Source organism: Syngnathus acus, chromosome 11 (assembly GCF_901709675.1).
Source record: "Syngnathus acus chromosome 11, fSynAcu1.2, whole genome shotgun sequence".
NCBI classification, from domain to species: Eukaryota; Metazoa; Chordata; class Actinopteri; order Syngnathiformes; family Syngnathidae; genus Syngnathus; species Syngnathus acus.
The window spans coordinates 936,856-945,308 of NC_051096.1; the positions used below are offsets into that span (position 1 = coordinate 936,856).

Below are 8,453 nucleotides of genomic sequence, written 5' to 3' on the forward strand. Positions count from 1 at the left end.
CCTCTTATTGTGCCTCGTAAGCAAACGTAAACGTGAGCAAACGGGTGCCTGTATATCACGTCTCTACGTGTTGCATCCAGTCGTCTGATTGGTTTACCGCCCCGACCAACGTAAAATGTAATGTCCTCTGATTGGTTCATCGGGTGCCTGTATATTAAGTCTCTAGTGGCGGAAGCCACACAAAACAATGGCGGCGAAGGTACATACTCCTCTACGTGTTACGTCTAGTCCGCTGATTGTTTTGTTTTTGTCCCGATCTACGTCTACGCCTGTATATTACGGAAGCCACACAAAACAACTTTACAGATTTTTGAGTTTGGTCCACACAAAAGGCGCACCTTCATTGATTTTACGTTTTTTTTTTTCTGTAAATGCTTTTGTCAAGATTAATTTTTTTTACTTTTAGTATCATTTTTTGTACTATAGTTAAAGGCCACATTGGTTGGATAAAAGATGGATGATAGGACTTACAGAAGTACAGATATATAGTTGGGTTGAAATTAAATGAATTCGAACCGAAAAATTGGTTTTCAAATTTCAAGATGTCAAATCGTTGGACTTTTAATTTGAACTATCATACAGCATCCATTGTTTGTCAAATAAGCAAAGGATTAAATAAATTGCACTTTGAGAAAACCAAGATGGATAACTGGATGAAAATCTGACTAAAATGATTTTTTTTCATTATATAATAAAACACTTGATGTAAAAGTAATTCTGTTCTTTTGGTTTGTCGGCTGTTTGCTTCCAGATCGGGTCTGCAAATGAGACTAGAAAATACAATTCCTGGAGAAATTACGTGTGAAGGCGAAGAAGCTGAAAAAATCTTGGGGATTGCTTTTCGCATTAAACGCAAAAAATGATGAATATATATAAATATTTGGGGAATGCTACAGAATGATGTTGAAAGTTGGAACGAGTTGAATCAGTCAAATAACATAGGAATAAGAAGGGGAAAACCACAATTTTTTATAATTTTACGTGAATTTTAAAGTTGCAAATTTAGAATGTTTGGTAAGTGACAAGTTGTAGAATAGGTAGGCATAAGATGCAGAGTTAAATGTTTGAATGTGTTGAATTGGTGGCTAAATAAAGAAATTAGAAGGTAAAAACGAAATTTATGGCACTTCTGTTTGTTTGGGGGACTTCCGGTTCAAATTAAGGCAAATCCGGTTTAATTGGGTCACTTCCGGTACGTTTGGGGGCACTTCCGGTTCAAATGAGGTCACTTCTGTTTTAGCTGAGGCACTTCCGGTTTGTTTTGAGTCACTTCCGGATAAGGTGAGGTCACTTCCGGTTTATTTGGGACACTTCCGGTGTGTTTGGAGTCACTTCCGGTTTAGTCTAGGACACTTACGGTTTATTTGGGGGCACGTTCGGTTTAATTTAGCTCACTTCCGGTTTGTTTGAAATCACTTCCGGGTTGTTTGGGGCCACTTCCAGTTTAAATGAGGTTGCTACTGGTTTATTTGGGGCACTTCTGGTTTAATTTATGTCACTTCCGGTTTGATTTGGGGCACTTCTGGTTTGATTTGGGGCACTTCTGGTTCACTTCCTGTTAAAATTGGAGCACTTCTAGTTCACTTCCTGTTCATTACTGGGCACTTCCTGTTTGTTTTGGGGCACTTCCGGTTCACTTCGTTGATTCTGGGGCACTTCTGGGTCAATCCAAGATGGCCGCCATACTGTGGAAGTGGGGATGAAGGGGTGAATTGAGTAAGCACAGTGGGGGTGAAGGGGGTGAATATGGTAAGCATAAGGTGAACAGTAGGAACGGGTTGAATCAGTTGAAAAATGTAGAAATTAGAAGGGAAACCGAAAATTTGCCGTGAATTTCAAAATTGAAAATATGGAATTTTTGGTAAATGGGAAGTTGTGGAATAGGTAGGCAAAAGAGGAAAAGTTTAAAGTTGGAATGGGTTGAACCGGTGAAAAATGAAATTTTGTGAAATTCTGCGCAAATTGAAAACGTGAAATTTTTTTATTTGGCAATTTTGGGAATATCGAAAATCTTCCCCAATGTGAATTGAATGTGCTGAATTATATGAATTTCAAACTGGAACGACGTAAATGTGAAATGTTGAATGTACCATTAAGAATGAATGAGGAAACGTTTGCTGGAAATTTACGAATTTTGTGAAAACAAAACATTTTTGGAAAAATGGAAGCAATGGTGTCATGAATATTTGGAATAAATTAAAAGTGGAATGAAGTGAATCAGTTAAAGTATGTGGAAGTAGTCAAGAAACAGGGGAATAAGTAGAAAAAGCTGAAAACATCTCGGGGAATGCTTTTTGCGTTAAGTGCGATAAATGAAAAACGCGAAAAAAGGTAAGCACAAAAAACTAAGCGAGAAAACGATAAGCGAGAAAACGATAAGCGGGAAAAACGGTAAGCAGGAAAAACGATAAGCGAGAAAACGATAAGCGCGAAAAACCGTGAGCGCGAAAAATGGTAGGTGCAAAAATGACGAGCGCAAAAAACGGTGAGCGGGAAAAATGGTAAGCGAGAAACCGATAAGCGCGCAAAAAGGTCAGTGCGAAAAACAGTAAGCGAGAAAACAATGAGTGAAAAACGATAAGCGTGAAAAATGGTAAGCTCTAAAAAAACGGTAAACGCGAAAAACGATAAGCGAGAAATCGATAAGCGCGCAAAACGGTCAGTGCGAAAAACAGTAAGCGAGAAAACGATAAGTGCGAAAAACAGTAACCGAAAAAAACAGTAAGCACGAAAAACGTTAAGCGCTAAAAAACGGTAAACGCGAAAAACGGTAAGCGAGAAAACGGTAAGCGCGAAAAACGGTAAGCAAGAAAACGGTAAACGCAAAAAACGGTAAGCCAGAAAACAATAAGCGGGGAAAGCAGGAAGCGCGAAAAATGATAAGCGCAGATAACAGTCACTTCCGGTTTAGTTGAGGTCACTTCTTGTTTATTTGGAGCACTTCTGGTTTAATTTAGGTCACTTCCGGTTTGATTTTATTTTGTGGGACTGAAGCTGTTCATCGCCAGGAAGTAGTGTGGAAGTAATGAATATGCAGAGTTTAAATAAAGCAATAAATTATTCAATTATAGTTTCATATCAACACCGAAAAGGGGTTACTTATTTTTTTTAAAGAAATTGAATAAATGTAAATTATGAATGTCATTCAAAACAGGATTATTTGTACGACAAATCACAACATAAGTTGTCAACATACACTTTCCTTTCTAAACAAGAATGAATAGATCGGACTTAACTTAAATGTGTTCAAATTCATGTTTAAATATTAGAAACCCAAAACATAATAAATCAAACACAAGAAAAGAAAAACCAGTTGCATGGTGCTTTTGGGACAAAAATATAGTATGATTTTTTTTAGCTGAATCAAAGATGTAATGCTTGAAATATTATAAATAACTTTTAAAAACACAAGAAATAAAAAACATATCAAATGCTTTGCTGATTCAATAAATAATAAACATAAGAAATGACAAACATGAATAAATAAATGGGACTTGACTTGAATGTGTTCAAATTCACGTTTAAATATTGGAAACACAAAACATAAACGTAACACAAGAAAAGAAAAAACAGTTGGTGCTTTTTGGGACAAAAAAATACAGTAAGTTTTTTTTCGTGAATCAATGATGTAATGCTTGAAATATAAATAACTTTTAGAAACTGAAGAAATAACAGACATAAAAAAAAACATAAAATTCAATAAATAAACATAAGAAATGACAAGAATGAATAAATAGGACTACACTTGAATGTGTTCAAATTCATGTTTAAATATTGGAAACACAAAACAATAAATCAACCACAAGAAAAGAAAAAACAGTTGGTGCTTTTTGGGACAAAATTCCAGTATAATTTTTTTTCTGAATCAAAGATGTCAAATGTAAAAAAAAGCTTTTAGAAACTCTGAAGAAATAACAGAAAAAAATATATATATCAAATGTTTGACTGATTCAATAAATAATAAAAAATTATAAACAAGAAATTGGACTTGAATGTGTTCAAATTCACATTTGAATATTGGAAACATAATAAACACAAGAAAAAAAACTTGGTGCTTTTTGGGTCAAAAATACAGTATGATTTATTTTTCTGAATCAAAGATGTAATGCTTGAAATATTATAAATAACTTTTAGAAATTCTGAAGAAATAACAGAAATAAAAAAACTTATCAAATGTTTGACTGATTGAATAATTTGATTTGATAATGTAATGATTTTTCTCCCCCAGCTGAATCAAAGACGGCGGTGGGTCAAAATTACTGTCGTACACTTTAAAAAGTCATGTTGGTCTATGGGCAATGTTCCCTCTAAGCTGCGCGCGTGCGCAATCGCGCACTGCCCGCACATTCTCAGCGCACAAGAAAATCTATCCAGCGCATAAACAACATCAACATAACGTATTAATTAATATTAGATTATAATATATTATTATAATATATTATATCAATTATAATATTATATTAATACTAGACCTAATCTAATTAATTCGCCCAATAATATTGTTTTTTTTGTTTCTCACTCAGTGAGTGACAGGTGTCCAGCCAATGATACGATACGGTTCACTTACGGTACGAAGCCAATCATGGCATTGACGGTGCTTGCGTCTGGGCCCTGCCTATATGCGCCGTGCAGGTTAGCTAGCAGGTTAATTGATGCTAATACAAACCCCGCATCATGGCGAAACGAACAGGCAGCGATACAGCCACTCACCAAGCCACAGTAAAAAAGAAATGCTGTTCTTTTAAGATGGAATGGCTGTCGGAGTATGTGCAAATTGAAGAAAAAGCGGTGAAATTGGGTGAGATTTTTTCTTTTTCAAGTGAGAAAGGTCTACTTGGATGTGAGGAGCTAAAGGAGATCTCACAGCTTGTGGATATTTGTGCTACATTTCAAGCTTCCAGTGCTGACTGTGAAAGAGGATTTAGTTTAATGAATCATATCAAAACAAAATCCAGAAATCGTCTTGAAGTGACACATTTGGACCAGCTGATGCGCATAAAGTCAAAGCAAGAAGCAGACGAAGCCATCAACCTGGACAAAGTGTACAACCATTGGAGAAGTGAGAAGGACAGACGTGAAAAATAAGGTAAAATTTAAGTCAGATTTGTGCATATTCTAGTGACTGTTATTAAGATTTTGTCTTTATGGATATTAATCATTAAATGTTGTTACTATTAGATCATTTATGGGTAGTAGAAATGCCAAGAAAAACTGTGTAATTAGATATTTTACAGACAAAGTGTTACAGGAATTTGCACTGTATCACAAGCTACAGCACAAGTCATTGTGCAAAATGTGAATGTTTTAATGTGAGCAAAATGTTATGTCTGAAAGGTGTATATGTCTCATATCTTCCAGAACAGGACCCTCAGCCAGGCCAAAGCAGGACTCTTCCCATGGCCAAAGCAGGACTCTACCCATGGCCAAAGCAGGACTCTTCCTATGGCCAAAGCAGGACTCTTCCCATGGCCAAAGCAGGACTCTCACATACTGTATAACATCTACACATCCCATTTTTCAGATTTTTGTCTTTTTTTAAGTGGACCAAATTACTTATTTAAAAATAAAGCGTGCATATCTGATGTTGCTCACAGTAAAGTTAAAGTCCCAATGATCGTCACACACACATCTGGGTGTGGTGAAATTTGTCCTCTGCATTTAACCCATCCCCATGTGATTTTAATCCATCCCCTGGGGGAGAGGGGAGCAGTGAGCAGCAGCGGTGCCGCGCTCGGGAATCATTTGGTGATCTAACCCCCCAATTCCAACCCTTAATGCTGAGTGCCAAGCAGGGAGGCAATGGGTCCCATTTTTATAGTCTTTGGTATGACCCGGCCGGGGTTTGAACCCACAACCTTCCAGTCTCAGGGCGGACACTCTACCACTAGGGCACTGAGCTGGTAGCAGTAGTCCTCAGTTTGCTCAGGGAGCTTGTGTGTATGCCCAGATACATGAAAAATTAGAGGGAACATTGTCTATGGGTATGCTGTTTTTTATTGTTAATGTTAAGTTCAGTGTTTGTTTTTTTTAAATTTATTTAAGAGTTTAAGAGATCCTGGGATCCACAATCTCTCGGGACCTGAAATGGACCAGCCACATAGACTCTGCCCGGAAGAAGGCCCAGCAGAAGCTGTACTTTCTGAGACAGCTCAGGAAGTTCAACTTGCCACAGGAGCTGCTGAAGACCTTCTATACTGCCATCAAATTCTTGAATCTTGAACCAGTCTATCCTCTGCACCTCCATTACTGTCTGGTTTGGATCGGCCATCAAACAAGACAAGCATAGATTGCAACGGACAATCAGGACTGCAGAAAAGATAATCGGGACCAACCTCCCATCTATCCAAGACTTGTACCTGTCCAGGACCAGGAAACGTGCAAGTAACATCTCTACAGACCCTTCTCACCCAGGTCACAGTCTGTTCGAACTACTCCCCTCCGGACGGCGTTACAGAGCGCTGTATGCCAAAACCAGCAGACACAGACACAGCTTCTTCCCCCAGGCTGTCGCTCTGATGAACTCACACCACTCATAGAGTGTCAGTCATTGCTGTGCAATAAAACCCTGCTCTCTACGCTTTATCTTTGAATTGTATATATTACGTGTACTATGTGTCCTCTCTGCATCCATTGCAGCCTGGTCATCCTGGAAGAGGGATCCTCCCATCTGTGGTCTCTTCTCAAGGTTTCTCATTTCCCCTAGTAGGAGTTTTTAGTTTTTCCTTCAGATCAGGGATGTTTGAGAATAATTGTCAATTTTCGCACATGTCCTGAATGTTGTTAGGTCGTTGTGCGCGGCCGTTGCGATCGGCCATTGCGCGCGGTCGTTGCGCGCGGCCGTTCCGATCGGCCATTGCGCGTGGCCATTGCGCGTGGCCATTGCGCGCGGTTATTGCGCGCGGCTGTTCCGATCGACCATTGCGTGCGGCCATTGCAATCGGCCATTGCGCGCGGTCGTTGCGCGCGGTCGTACCGATCCGACCACGCAACTGTAGCGTGCCCGACTCATTATTGTCCTAGCGACGTCGCAGACACTTGTAGAAATAATTCCAAAATTTGAGTTGATCTCCAGGCTAGAGAGGCTGAGTTTTCGTCATTTCCGTCCCACCGTGCAACCGCAGCACGCCGGAGGCATTATTGTGACAGCGCCGTCAAAGACACTTAGAAAATATTTCAAAATTTGAGTGGAATTCCGTGTGCACGAGACTGATTTTTCGTCATTTCTGCCCGACAGGGGAACCGCAAATTTCCGCATAATTTCACAAAATTTCGTTTTTCACCTCCGATTTCTACATTTTTCAACCAATTTAACCCATTCCAACTTTCAACTGTTCATCCTTTGCCTACCTATTCCACAACTTCCCCCTTACCAAAAATTTCAAATTTGAAATTCACACAAATTCTCCAAAATTTGTTTTTTCCCTTCTAATTTCTACATTTTTCAACCAATTCAACCCATTCCAACTTTATTCACTTTGTTTACCTTATGCTTACCATATTCACCCACTTCACCCCAACTTTCACTATGCTTACCAAATTCACCCCTTCACCCCCACTTCAACAGTGTGGCGGCCATTTTGAATTGACCCAGAAATGCCTCAAAATGAACATGAAGTGAACCGGAAATGCCCCAAAACAAACAGGAAGGGCCCCAAAAGGAACAGAAAGTGACCCAATATGACAAGGAAGTGAACCAGAAGTGCCCGAATTTTAACAGGAAGTGAACCGGAAGTGCCCCAAATGAAACCGGAAGTGCCCCAAATCACACCGGAGGTGATCCAAATAAACCAGAAGTGACCTTTTTAAACCGGAAGTGACCCCAAATAATCCGGAAGTGACCTCAGCTAAACCGGAAGGGCACTAAATTATACCGGAAGTGACCCAAATAAACCGGAAGCGACCTTATTTCAACACGAATTGCCCTAAATGAAACCAGAAGTGACCTAAATGTAACATTTGCTAACCCTAACTTTTACAATTTTTGTCCGATTCAACCCGTTTAAACTTTTGAACACCAAAAGTGAACCTTTTGAACCCGTAGTTTCCGTTTTGTTCAAAATTTCAAAAACGTTTGGCGCAATTTTTTTTTTAAATTCACATTCTCTCTGAGGCATTCAACATTTGCTCCAACTTCTACATTTTTAACCGATTCAACCCGTTCAAACTTTCAACTGTTCATCTTTTTCCTACCTATTCCACAACTTTCCACTTACCAAAAGTTAAAATTTTCAATTTTGAAATTCACACCAATTTCTCCAAAATTTCATTTTTCAACTTCAATTTCTACATTTTTCAACCGATTCAACCCGTTCCAACTTTCAACTGTTCATCATTTTCCTACCTATTCCACAACTTCCCACTTATCAAAAATTACAAATTTTCAATTTTGAAATTCACCACAATTTCTCCAAAATTTCATTTTACATTTCTCAAGTAATTCAACTCGTTTCAAC

The 8,453-nt window shown here is 38.7% G+C and overlaps 1 long non-coding RNA gene across 2 annotated transcripts; it reads left to right on the forward strand.

Moving 5' to 3' along the window:
* The first annotated feature begins 4,886 nt into the window (after positions 1-4,886).
* Positions 4,887-5,582, forward strand: LOC119130449. 2 transcript variants are annotated; one of them, XR_005099409.1, is made up of 2 exons: positions 4,887-5,086; positions 5,359-5,582. It is a non-coding gene; the product is annotated as an uncharacterized LOC119130449 (long non-coding RNA). The 2 variants fall into 2 exon arrangements; XR_005099408.1 differs by having other exon boundaries at positions 5,364-5,582.
* The last annotated feature ends 2,871 nt before the right edge of the window (positions 5,583-8,453 follow it).